The sequence below is a fragment of the Clytia hemisphaerica genome, unplaced genomic scaffold, assembly GCF_902728285.1.
Source record: "Clytia hemisphaerica strain Z4C2 unplaced genomic scaffold, Clytia hemisphaerica genome assembly, whole genome shotgun sequence".
Taxonomy (NCBI): Eukaryota; Metazoa; Cnidaria; class Hydrozoa; order Leptothecata; family Clytiidae; genus Clytia; species Clytia hemisphaerica.
The window spans coordinates 1,485,182-1,499,678 of NW_027103962.1; the positions used below are offsets into that span (position 1 = coordinate 1,485,182).

At 35.7% G+C, this 14,497-nt stretch overlaps 1 long non-coding RNA gene across 1 annotated transcript in view; it reads right to left on the reverse strand.

The window, feature by feature from the left end:
• LOC136810253 (uncharacterized) overlaps positions 1-14,497 on the reverse strand; it is a 59,290-nt gene that overhangs the window by 18,440 nt on the left and 26,353 nt on the right. The window contains exon 5 of the long non-coding RNA XR_010847081.1: positions 4,145-4,310. This is a non-coding gene — a long non-coding RNA (uncharacterized lncRNA). The remainder of the gene's footprint in view (positions 1-4,144; positions 4,311-14,497) is intronic.

Genomic DNA, 14,497 nt, shown 5'->3' on the forward strand with positions numbered 1-14,497 from the left:
CGAAATAGAGAGCTCACTGTATGTTGCGTTTTCTTTGGCCAACCCGGTATATTTAGTATTCGAATAACATTAACTAAATGAACTTCATTGTACGGGTTTCTTTCATAAGAGCTTTCTTATGCTTGGGTTTTTTATACCATGGTCAAAAGAAATATTCTATGTATCTACGTTACAAGGCTCCTCGAACGCTGAGCGCGCCGCTAAGAGTAGTATAAACTAAATAGACTATAAAAGTTGTTCTAGGTCATAAACAAAGCGTCTGGAAAATTTCCAAAATTTCAATAAATAGGAAAGGCGGCTAGAAGTCGGTGAATGGGTTGAAAATTGTAAATCTAAATACCCCCTAAAATAAGGTAAAATAAGGCCATTTAGACTAAAATCATTTTCAAAAATAAATAGACGGGGGTTCCGTAATGAAAGGTTCTGAGGGATTCGAAAAAAAAAGTTAAAGAAGAAATGGGATTGTTTATTAGCCACTTTGTGGTACGTTAACTTAGAAACAGTCTAAATTTCATGTTTTACATATTGGGTACTAAGTTGTTGATAAATGAGGTGACAAGCGATACCCAATCTGTAAAAACATTAGCCTATTTGTGAACTGTTAGAACTGTAAAGAAAAGTGGAAACTAAATGTGGCACGCTTGAGAGGCTACGAGTAGTGACAAATCTGCTAAAACACCCCTGTGTCACAGACCCGTTGGGACCCCAGCCCCGCACTGGAAAATTTTGCCAAAATCTCGTCCCCAGTGGGAAGAATACCCTACAATTTCATCCCCATAGGGAATTGACTTTGATTTCATCCCCATTCAAAATTCAATGCTTAAAATTTGCACTCCAAAACCATCCACATTGGAGTTTTTAACCTTGGCACAATAGAATTTTTATCCCCATTGGGTTTTCAATAGAATTTTTGTCCCCACTGTGGGAAAAAGTTTCACCGGGGCTGTGAGACAGCGGGTGTGCAAAAGAAGTATGCTACCTGTATCATCTGATTTTTTTTTGCTAATCGGCCTAAACCAAGCCCACTTAGCAAATTTTTGCTGAGTAAGCTTTGAAGATACAAATAGTTGAAGTTTCAATGAAAAAGCAAATTATGGTGCACTAAAAAAAAGTTTCAGATCGCAGAAATGTTTTTAGCGAGTTAATGGGTATATTTGCACTTTTGAGATCGACGGAGTGATAAGAGCCGCATAAACGAAATAATAGTGGAATAAACCGCAGTTCTGAATCGCACGACAAAATCTTTGTTTCCCGAATTTTAAGGCCAAGATGGAGTTTTTACAAATCAAAGACGATAAAAGTGCTTGTTTACCGTTGCCCTCAGCCAGTCAGGATTTAGACAAATCAGAAGCTAACCGTCTCGGTTGCAGAAAACACACATACATAAACTTACTTTTGACTCGGCATAAGATGCGCGCGTCCTTTCTATAGCATTAAAAAGAATTTAATTTTAAAGTCAATGGTAAGAGCCAAAAAATCTATTTGTGATACACTTTCCTTTGTTTAGTCTACGTTTTTTTCTCTTAGAGTACAGGTCTTAGCATTTGCAATAAATGTACAAATTAGATTATAATATTAAAATGACAATGATTTACTGGTTATTGCGTGACGTAAATAGATTCCTTCTCGAGTTAGATATTTGAAACTTTTTTTTTGTCTACAAAACACAAAAGATATGTCACTTTTTTCAGTGTTCAAAATATCAAAATCTAAAATTGCCTTCTTAAACAAAGGGGTTCCTTAAGAATTCTTAAGCAGGCCAACTACCTCAGTATGCAGATTTTTCAGAAATCGAAACAAAACTCTAAGATGGAGTAATTTGGAATAGTTCTTCACCTCAATAAGGAGTTCAAATGCTTTCCTACGTTGAGACTTTTGAAGTAAGATTTCAAGCACAGAGGGGTAATAGATCCCCTGCCTTCAGCAAGACTCCATGATGGATTAAATTTCGAAGTATCACGGAAAAGGCTTCAAATATCTTCCTGAAAGTTCAATCAAATTCTCTCATGAAATGGCAAGACATACAATATCAGCAAGCACACAGTGCAACAAATCTTTGATAAGAGTAATTCGAGAAGAAAACCCTTTTCCAACCTGTGTTCATTTCAAGGCTAAAAATACAATGTGTCCATAAACCTGTTGAACATCTTATTGTATTGAACTATAAGCTAAGCTATTTGAAACCTATAACGCATGAGGTCCTATTGTACAATCCTGGACAGAACTGTTTGCCCACCCCCTCCCCCAATATCAACATTGATTTTGGGGGGAGAGGGGGGACTTGCCGGTGGAAAAGGGTCATCAGACACCAGTTTTGACCACCATTGTAGAAATCACGTAATAACCGACCAGGCGTGGTTAGGCCATACACCAAAACCCTTGACAGTACGTTTTCAATCAGATTTCCCCACAACACAACATTTATATCAGGCGAGTGGTTAGGCCATACACCAAAACCCTTGAGAGTACGTTTTTAAGTCAGACTTGCCCACAAAACAACATGTATATCAGGTGGGATGTCCGCCTTCTTTAGTTAATAAAAACTGTATTTCTCGAAACTTCAAATCATCTCTCGATTTAACACGATGTTCAGCTTGCCTCAATTGTTTTAGGCAGCGGTCCTTTTCATTATGTTTATTGCTTGTTTCCGAATCGAGGTCTTCATGACCAAGAGCTACCCTGGTGTTATGCGGGCGACTAGGGTGGCTCAAGCTTCCCAAAAATAAGACTTGTAATAAGTCTCGTATAGGCTAATCTGTAGACATCTCTCAATGTAGTCTCCTGTTTTTCCCAGGCTAAACCATCTTTCCTACATTTTCTGGCGAAAGGTTTTTTTAGTGTGTTTATTCCTTACAACACCAACTCTCTATGTGCCGAGTGCTCACGGGGTAAGCAAATTTATTTGTGCTGAGGAGAATGTGAGGTTATCAGAGTTTTGTTAATAAGTTTTTGCGGCTGACGAAGCGGACGAGATATGAGATGTAATCGAGTGAAGTTCGAGTATATACTGTAGGTTCTGAAGGTGCTAAAAGGCTTTTTTGTATGTGAAAATGAAGCCAATCAATTCCCATTTAATGAGCAAAACATAGTCCAAAGTCATTGTATCACGAAATCTTGAGTTTCAATTTTTAATTCGTTGGTAAGATTGAAGATTCACTATTAGCCTCTTTGGCCTTCAATGACACACTATACCATCGCAGGGCCCGCGCCACCGGGGGGAGGGGGGGGGAGGTCATATACCCCCCACTTTTTTGCAAAGTAAGAATTTTTGGCTGCGCCTCCCTACAGCCTCTATATTCATTAGCCCCCCCTCACTTTCAAGTTCATGGCATGGGCCCTGCGATCGACTGGTGTGATTAGTAAGAGAAATATGAAACCAAAGTGTGAGAAAACTGCTTGGTGAAGAGAGGAACCGCACTACAAGAGATAAAAAAGCGAGTGTTAAAACAAAATCTGTAACAACAGTGAGGAACGGAAATTCGAAATTTCCTAAATTTGTTTATGTTATCTTACTTCACTTCACTTAGCCAGTAACTAACTTATGATTGCTTTTAATGATTTTCACGAGAAAGTGAAGACAGAGTCAGGTACTGGCTTTGTTATCGCACGTCGCTTAAGAAAAACAAATCAACATACTTGGCACCTCCTGATTAGCAAAACCACTCTTTACTTAATTTCTTTTGAATGATGAAACAAAAACGCCGCCTTAAGCTTTACTACAATGTCCATTCATAAATGTTTATGTCAGAATTGTATTTAGGTTTTGACTTGATTGATCAGCTGGGCCACCAAAGGGCATTTAAAAAATAAAAAATTAGGTTGCTGCTTGCAAAATGAAAGCTTTAATAATGAAGGACTTACGCAATCACACTCGGATTGCGACTGGACCCGGCTGGGAAATCTCTTTCTAATCCTTATGGTTCAGGTAGTTAGAGCTTTATTGTTCAGAAAGATCAGTCTGTAGACGAAGGTTATCATTTAGTCTAGCAATATAGTTGTTTGTTCACCTTAGTCAAGAAATTTTCCTTTGGAAACCAATGAGCGGATTCTACCCCGGATTTCAATCGTAAAAAGACAACTGTTCTAAATCTACTCTAACAACTAGAATCTCCAGCTATAGTAAAAAAAGTCAAAGTTTATTTACCTTGATATTCACATCTGGTATTCATAATTCACTGCAGCTCCTTTATCGTTTTAACTGAAACACGCTCAACAGGTTACTGAAGATAAGGGCGTGGCATCCTTCCAACGTTGGAGCGTGTTTTATATCTCTAATATTTTTGGCTATTTAGTGTTGATGATGCAGCCGTCTAGAAACAAAAAGCGGTGATGAAATTTTATCAAATAGGGTTTTTTCTTTTTTGTCACCGGCAACGAAACTTTAGTCGAGTTTTCCGAAAAGTTGGCGGGTATAAACCAATCTATTCTTTATACCTCCAGGCTCTCTAAAAGTACTCAAATTTGACCACCCACTCTGACAATCTTGAGTTAGGTCATCGGTCCAGGGTATCCAGTTAAAGAGTTGTCAGAAGAAAATGCTAAAACGTGTGAATCACGGTCTCAGGAAACTGGGAATTAAGGAAACACTCGTTCACGAATCACGAATTTTTTTCAAAAGAAAAGTTGTGAAGACGTCATTGCAGTTCATACTGAGTGGCTAGCACTGTATGGGTTTTTGTCACCTCATTTATTTGCTAAACTTCAGTTCGTTGCTGTGGATACATAACTGGGAAAATTACTCTGCTGTGAAGTTTTGTTTCACCTGTATATACAATGAAATTTAAAATACAGTTGACGCTCTCTAATTCGATCTTCAAGGGGAATTGGATTTTCATCGAATAAGGGAGTGTATCGAATAGATAGTTGAGCGTCGCTTATTAGAGTTTTTTGTTGACAGTGACTTTCAATATTATCGAATATTGGAGCGTATTAACAGAATATGAATCGAATGAGGAACTGATTGAATTTGGGATATTTTTTAACGTTTTCAGAATTTGAAGTTCGGACGAGAATTCCGATTTCAGTAACTTCCACTTTATTTCATTGGATATTTCGGTTTTGGAGGGATTTGTGGCTTCTAGGCTATATTCCCCGCCTAACTGGAACAATTTTGAGCTTTCCAATGAAATTTCACTTCAATAGAACTCTGTCGTTTGTCATTGTTCGATGTTGAAGCGAGACTTAAAGAAGTTTCTTTTTGAACATTTGACTTTAGAAAAGAATTTCACTTTAAAGATTATTACCGCCTTTTGGTTTTGCAATTTCGCCATCAGACAAGTCAGACCACCTTGAAAAAGTGGGATATGTTTGTTAATGGTGTTAAAGTTTCTCAGACAAACTGTCACACAGTATATTCTTTCTTAATGCTTGGAATACCAAAATCATGACATAAGAATCCATTTAATCGCATCATCACAACAAAAACCTCAAGAACGTTCCTTTTAGTATAAACTCCATAGAAACCCGTATGTCATAAACAAAGTCCTGACTTGTAAAAACCAAAAAACACGTGTAAAATGTCAGTTAGACGGATATGACTTAAGAAGCCTGTTATGAGCGCCAAGATAACGCGCCAAAAACCTCAAACAGGTTCAATTTTGTACATACTCCATAGAAACCCGCATGTCATAAACAAAGTCCTGACTTGTGAAAACCAAAAAAAACACGTGTAAAATGTCAGTTAGACGGATGTGACTTAAGAAGTCTGTTATGAGCGCCAAAATAATGCAACAATAAACATGTTTGTTATGAGTAACGAAACCAGTAAATTTCCGTTGTCAAAAGTAGTGGTCAAGATAGTGGTTTATTGCAAAAGTATATCTTTTATCTAACGAGGTACATCCAGAAGCTCTTAAAGTAGGCAAGATAAGGAATATAAAAAGTCGGGGTAAAAGTATTTGATTATGTGTACGAAGACATGCCATCGGAGTAAGGTCCCATTTTCAGCATCTAGGTATCCCTGATATTCGGGTCCAAAAACACAATTCTTTTTATGAAAGGGCTGCAACATGGTCGTTTTTGAGTTTTCGGACCTGCGATCAAAAAGTTGGTATTACGGTGGTATTACGTCATGAATTGAAGATTTAGTTCAGATAAAAATTTTAGGATTCTTTACACAAAGATACCCTTTCATTTTACTAAAGCCTCCCTGGAATAACATCGTTGGTTAGTAATCTCATGTGCCTAGTGAACGGGGGAGGGGCTCAAAAATGAAAAGCGAGATGGAAGAATTCTCTAATAAATCTAAAAAAACAAAATTTGGTAGAGTACAAAACAAGGGTCTTTTAGTTTAACAGCTGAAAATCAATAAAGGGGTGGGGGTGTCAAAAAATAACAAAGGACGTTTATCAAGAATTTTTAGGGTAAGCAGTCGAGAACCATATTGTTTCTCACAAAAAAATGTTACATTACAAGATTTCTTACTACACAATGATTTGACAGTGGTATTATATACAACATCTTTGGTCGGGTTTTGATCGGATGAATATCGAGTTAGCAACACTGTGTCAACTCATTAAAGTATTAGCAGTAAAAGAAATTGATACTAATTAGCTTCCTAAGAAAAAAGATTTACCATATAATATGGTCAGGTAGCAAACAGTAGGCTAAGGCATTGAGGAGATTATAGACAAGATTCTTTTGTAAGAAACTTTTTTGTGTAGGAAATAATAATTTTGTTTCATTATGGATCTATTAGCGAGAATCAGGATTGAGTCTAAGTTCATGCATATGTTTTCATGACATATGTTCAACCGAGAGGAAATTTCTAGATCGAAATTTAAATCAATGCTTGCGAACGCTTTCAAGAGTTTTCTTATAAAATCAATAAATCGATTTTTCAATCTCATTTGTATGAGAAGAGAATGTATCAAGAAAATTGTATTTTACAGACCGACTAAATAGGATAGTTGATACATTACATTGTAAAAGCTATTGCAAAGTCATTAAAATCCACTTATCTTCGTCGAGAAGAAGTGCATTTACTTGTTGAAATTGGTGTTTTTGATGCTTTTTGAGTATTTTTACTGGAATCATTGAAAATGGGATTTTTTGGAACAATTCAGGAAATCAGTATCGCCCTTAATAAGTTCTGGTTTTCATTGGCCATGATCTTTCTTTTGTATGAGAGCAATGAAAATATAAAAACTCTGAAATCATGGGTGCCCACATTGTAGAGGTTTCGCTGAACTGTAGTAGGCTTTTTAAAATGATCTAATACACATGAAGGCGATATCAGTGATTAATTGATAAAACGTGTTGCGCCTAGTTAGTGAGAAAGACTTGTAGTAGGAGACAAGTTGGATGTATCGTAGACTCGAAGGGCTCAAGTTATGGAAAACGATACGAATAAGTTCATGCAGCGATTTCTGACTTTTTAAGCTGCTTGTCATTTTTTGTTAAATCGGAGGCAATAAATTAAATTTAGTCTAGGCTAAAGGTCTGAATATTTTGAAGTCCATAGGTCAAAGTTTTTCTATTTACAAGGTAAGGATGGCGATGGATAAGTGAGTCTGAGCCGCAAACCCCCTGGTTAGAATTCTTTTTCCGTCTACTGTAGCATAGAAATCCGAATCAGCTGTTGATGGACCCGTATTAAAACAATCCAAAGATTGCAATCCTTGCCACGTAGAATGTAGCCTCTGGCGAGATGAACAGGTCAAACATAAACGTAGTAGGTCGAACAAAATTAGAGCAAACTGGGCGGTCAAATTACGTAATTAGGTATTTCAGTGCTCCTCTACTAAAAAGAATATGTATGGAACAATTACGCGGGCGAAAATTTCGACCACGAAAATTATTTTCTTTTTTTTTTTGTGCTAAAAACTGCAAATTTTAGGGTGTTAAAAAAGTAAAGGGGCGCCGAAAACTAACGATCGGAAGCTCTATTCGGCTCCTCTTGTCTATCAGCACCCTCCCCCTAAAGAACTAGCCGCTTGAGGAGGGGGTGGCTTCCCAAACTGACTCCTTTGCAACTAGGCTACTGGGATTGAACTTTTTTAAACACGTGGTAAGTAAGGAACAAGCGATGAAAGAAAAAAGGAAAGGAATGGTACTGATAGTTCAATATAAAAAGAAATAGCAGACTTCAATGCACCATAGTAATCAGTTTAAAGCCTATTAATGATAGAATTAATGATGTCAAAAGTAGTAGAAGTAAAATGTCAGTTCGTTGCTAACGTTATTAATTCATACCTGTTTTTATCAAACCCATTGGAGAACTTTGCGAGGACTTGCAACGTCATAATAACGTTAAAAAGCTTAAGTTTTGGACATTACTTTTAGCGCCACGTCATATAAGAGTCATTAGTACTAACTCCATGACTAAAATAGTGAGGCTGATATCCAAATAATGGACCATACCATTAATTGATCGCAGTATTCATTTCTCTCAAAACAGAGGAAGGACCGACAGGAAGTAACCTCAGTCAGAAACAGGAAGGGCCTGGCACTAGTTATTTTCTGTGCGCATGGGATTCTATTCACTGAACACACTTCACGGAGAGTGTTTTGTCCGTCCTATCTTAAATTTTATCAATAAAATATGATAAATTTACACGGACTAGATATACAAGATATGCGGCAATATCTTTCTATTACAAGAGTGGTTGAAATATCCGTTTTAGAATCAAATTCAATTGAGAGTACGTCGGTTATTTATTTCGTTGGATGGTCCTTTCCATTTACAACAGTTCTGCAATAAAACATTTCACTCGTACTACCACTCAGACCACACGCAAGGCCGTATAGAATATTCACTTAGGTCAAAAACTTGGAACTTGGCGGTGAAACGACGTCAAGTTAACCACTGAGGCAATCTATCTGTGAAGATTAAGATGGAATAGATCCTCTTGATACGCCACTGTTTATTTCAAAATACCTATTTTTTATTCAAAAGCATGTCTGAGGAAATCCGTTTTGTATACGATAAAATCTTAATGTGCCATGAATATATAAAGCACATAAAAAAAGAGCAATTTGATGAACTAAGTCTGCAAGTATCTGAGAACTTGTTTTAAACGATTTGATGAAGGTGGGACATAGGAAATCAATTATTAGACTTGTAAACTCTTTTTAAAGGCACGTGGGATAAGCCAGTATACACGTTTTTAAAGATTGAATAGTATGCTTTCGGATTTTTGCTAGACATTTTTTTATAAGAGCATCCAAAATTTTTGAAGCCTTCGGATGTTCTTTACCTTTTGGTTTCGAGCATAAAAATTCTTATTTTGACCATTTTTTTAGTATTTATGTCCATTTTCCTAACAAATCGGGTGTTTTAGAGTCTGCAAAGCCTTAAAATGTTCTTAACTTGCTTGTAATATTTTTGCCATCAAAGCCTTATGTTCTTATATAGTTTGCTCTGATAAAAAAAACGTGTATAGCAAACCAAACCGAACTTTTGTGCCGAAAATATAAATATAGTCAACTTTGGCGCACACGATTTTTTCTACGGTTAGGATCCAACATTGATTTACCTTTACATTATTGCGGCGGGTTTATAGTTGCATGCATTTTTAAGTAAAGTTTGTAAATAAGTGATTTCGAAGGCAGTAATTTGATGATGTTTGAAACATGAATTTAAAGGAAAGATTTCTGGTACTCTCGTAATATTTTCAAAAATTATTTGCTAATTTTCTTGCTGTATGTTCATATTGTGTTGGTCTAATTTTGGTATTTGAAGATTCAAAGCATATGTCATATTTGGAGGAAAATTCATGCCATAATTTTTGCGCTCGTTAAAAAGTAATTTTGCTACCACATAATTCTAATAGAGAATGTGATTGGATTGGACGAAAATGACGTAATACTAATCTCTACAATTAAAGGGGATAATGAAAAGGGGGTTTAGGCATGTTAGGAATTTTCGAATACAAATTATATGTTGCCGTTTTAGAATGATATCACCACCTTATTTAGGTGATTTAGGGTTAGGTTAATTGCGTGTGGTGACTTTAGCCAAAGATTGTGATTTTTTAGTCAAAATTGCAATTAGTTAAAAATGGCTTTGAGAACTAGAATATATTAAGGCATTAAGGTAATTAAATAAAGGTCATAAGGTCGTTAGTATACAAAGACCTGGAAAATTAGGAGATTTTATCGATTCCCCCCAAATGAGAATAGACTAAATTGGAAGACCTGAGACTTAACATTCCATCCAATTTTACAGGAGAAGAAAACATCGGCGCAGTCAGAAAAGATTTGTTTAGGTATTCCATCAAAACGAAGATATACATCTGATACTCTGCCCAGGGTTACTCTACCCTTTACGCCGAAGCGTAGTACAATTGACTCTTACTATTTCGAACCGAACGGGAAGAATAATTGTTTCGAACTACGGAGAGATGTGAATCCGAGAAAGTATTTCAAAAGTATTTCTTTTCGACAGGTTCTGAGAATTAGCTCGAATTATAGAAATCAGCGAATTAACGGATTAGCGAAAGTCAACTGTAAAGGACTTTTTGACAAGCTTTCCATCGTATTTTACGGAGTCCAAGACTAGTTGATTAAACTATCATTGGGTTTAACGGAACACGGAATGAAAAGGATCTCTATACCAAAAATACCAGGGTTTCTAACGAAGATGCTTTCTCTTGGATTTGAAGGAATTTAAACTCGGAAAAGTTTAAATTGAGTGCTGCGCGGTACCTTAATCGGGTAAACAATTTTATCCCGAAGCGGATACAGGAAGTCCAATAATAATGACCGATAATGGAGATAAAATACCAATCAAAATACCAGTATATTTTTACCTTCTGATTTCATTCTACAGCTAGCAATGAATTCTAAAAGAGAATGGAAAGAGCATACATAATGTGATTTCATAAAAAAATAGAATTTAGCGTTGAAACATTTGTGTGTTCGGAAGAGGATTAGCTATATCTAAAAATCGAAATTCTGCATGTTTTTTAGCGCCCGGCATTGTTTAGAAATTCTGGATGTACCTTTAACGTGAAAACTGTATGCTCTTCTACAATACATTTTAGACGTCAGTGTCAAACAAGTTCTTGGTAATTATTAGAAATTATTTTTCTTTCAAACATAAAAAAAATGCAAAGCTCTTATTTGTGGTGATTATTTTTAAATGGCCCAGCTTTTGTCCGCTAATAGTGATTGATGCTTTAGCCTTAATTGAAGATCTTGCAGATCAAACATAGAAAATTAAGTAATATTCTGTTTAATTTGATGGTTTGAAATGATTTTGTGTTTTGTTATGTGTGTCCACAAACAAACGAATTAATGGGAAAGTAGCAAGGTTGATCTCATGTTGTTTGGTAGTTGGTTTATTGGATACACGTGCAAATGTTTTTTTTTTGAATGTTAAGTATGTGGTAAGAGGTTTACATAATATTTCGAATTGCGAATATGTGAAGAAAAAAAGATCTAGATAGAATCTTGTTTGTAGAATTCGGTGTCCCTACAAATGAATTTCAAGGTTGATTTACTATGGCTATTGCTCGGTTATTAGACACCATTTGCGTATAATATTTTGGATGTTAAGCGTGTGGAGAAACGTTTACAATTCTTTTCCCCACGTGTTTTGAATGTTAGGTGTGTGGGGAGAGATTTGCACATCAATTTCTCCAGTTAATTTAATCTGCACAACTGAGAAACAATAAAAAACAAGCAAGGTATTGCATTGCCTGTTTTCGATTGGGTATGATACAAAAATGTTTCAGGTATTTTCAATGAAAATGTAGTATTGAACAGAAAACGGGAATCCAGGATTACGGTTATGAATTATTTTGTCGTTAGCTCTTGATCAAGTAAAAGTGATTCTCTTGGCTCTCTTTGGATATGAACTATTTTCCAACTTCCGATTCTCAGACAAAGAATATTAGTTCTTGTTGACTAGACCTTTAGGGTCGTAAAGGAAAAACAATTTGTTTATCAAATGAGACGAATGAAAATATTTGTATTTCAAAGAGAACAATTTATCACCGTGACCAAGTGCTGCAAAAATAGATTCTATTACTACAATTTTCAGTTACAAGCTGTACTTCTACACAGGGTTATTTTGATGAGACCAAAAACTTGATAGGTCTAAGGGACACTTAACATAAGGTTAAAGAAAATATGTTTGGCTAATTATGGCCTAATGGCTTTCATATTTCACTTTCACCTCTTAGACTGTCTGAGAGGCAAACGTGGTTACGCGTTTCTTGGCGAATTTTTGGAATGCATTAACGTTGGTTTTATATTTGGATCGGTGTTTTTGATAAAAATTTAAGAACTTAATTTAAATCTAAATCTTTTCTAAACATTCTCGGAGCCTAGATTGTTCGTTCATAAATTGCAGTTAATTCTCGCTTATTCAAACTCGAACGTGATGTCGAATCTTTTCGGATTAGGGAGAGATTCGAATTATAGAGAGAATTTTACGAGGGTTAACTTTTAAGGGAAACTGAGAATAAGTTGGAATTATAGAAAGATTTGTATGATAGAAGTTCGACTTAAAATACGTAAAGTTTTTGGCAACTGAATCTAGAAAATGGAAAACTTGTTTCAATCTGCACTTTTCATGACATGAAGGAGGTGTACTGGAGTCTTGACTATCTATCTTTCGAGATTACTCTTTTTATTAATAGGTTATTGTAGCCAAGACACGCTTTATCACGCAAACTTCCTTGTCCAATTATAACTAAGGAAGACTTCTCAATTCAACTACATACAAAAAGCAATAAAAAACCTGGCCATCATCCAGATATTGGTTTACTGTGTTTCAACTGAGACATAAAACTTGGCACGATAATAATCGTCTATATCCTGATAACTTAAGCTGTTATGAAATAGGTTTCAAGGCACTTTTTTCGTTCATGTAATCCTTTTTTTTGTAACAAGTTTCAGGCGGTAGATATTACTTTCAATCCATCGTTTGTATAGAAATCACCCGAGCAGCGCAACGTCATACGCGGGAGATTCGCCTGCGGCTATATCTTATTCCTCACATGATTACACGTTTAGAAGGAAGTTATCTAGAAAGTCTTATAAACTGAGAGCTGCTAATCCACTAATGATAAATATAGAATCTAGAAGCTCTCACAAGTGGAAGAAAAAAGTTTGTTTTTCGAAAAAAGGAGACATATACCTTCAATTTTGATAGAGTACGGGGCGGGAAATTGTCGATTTCACCATGAAGTTGTTCAGAAAATCCCGTATCTTGCAAATATGATGTAAGCAATAATAAACATCAGTCAGACGATTAAGCCCTAAAAATTGAGATACATGATATAGAGTAAGACTTTTTATGACAGTAAAGCTGTTTATGACAGTTGATTCGTCCTGCTCTGTAAATCAGTCCATTGGAAAGTTTCGAGTGTCAGGTGTTTTCAACCAACCTATATGAGAAATCCTTTCCATGCAAAAAACAGTTTCCTTATAAGTAACTTAGGGATAACAGGGTATTGACCACTCACTTCACCATTGCCAAGTTTTTTAGAGGACATGCTTACAATATGAGTTTTATGAGTTTCAACCGAAAGGGGATTCTCACCATTCTCAGGATATAGCCATTTGGTCACCATTCGAGCTGACGTAGAAAGATTACTCTTTAATACATTTATAATATAATACAAAAGGAGACTTGGATTGGGAAGTGGGTGGGATCTTTTGCACTCCTTTCAGTCGTTTCAGGATAGGGTGTTCTTCCAGTGCTGTAATAGAAGGCGTATTAAGCAAAGAAACATGATACTAAATCTTAAATCAGGACCGTTTTTTATTCTTATTTCGTACTAGTGAATTTATGTGCTTGTGTTTGAAGTAAAAAGAATGGGTCGATTTTTAGTATACTTGACCCTTAAGTGCACTGGCTATGCCTCTCCACATCAATCAAATACAACGTAACATATATAGGAGAAAATTGTATATGATTTTCTATAAGAATTTTCCTGTTGTTAATGAACATAAATTTCACCTGATGATAGCACATGGATAAGGCCGAAATGTTCGAAATAAACTTCTGCTATTTCATGCTACACCGATATTCTTTTTCATGATGCAGAAAGGAAGCGCACTCTGCTGACAAAGCAAAATTAACATTAGAATTTCTCAAAAAAAGTTATCGCATGATGCAGGAGAGTTTAAATTTTCGTTCTTTTGTCTTTAAAAAAATGCAGTGTAAGCAAATAAGAGAAGGTACGTTAAACAATGTCCTTTAGCTAATTTTACAAGCCTTCGTTGGAATCAACCCGAACGAGAACATGAGTTTAGCTTAATTAACCCCTTATATTTACTGTGCATTTTAATATACATTGAAAATGTTTTACCACTTTCCTTATATTATGTCCTTAATTGACATCATAATCTTTGGATAAAAGTTCCTAACATTGGTGTAATACAGTCTCTATGCTGGAAATCATTTACCACACTCTTTGCACTTGGAAATGTTTTACTACATTCTTAGCATTTGAAAATTATTTGCTGTTAAATTGAAATTGCAAATATCTTACCACATCTCTTACATTGGGAATCATTTACCACATTCGTTACATTTAAAATC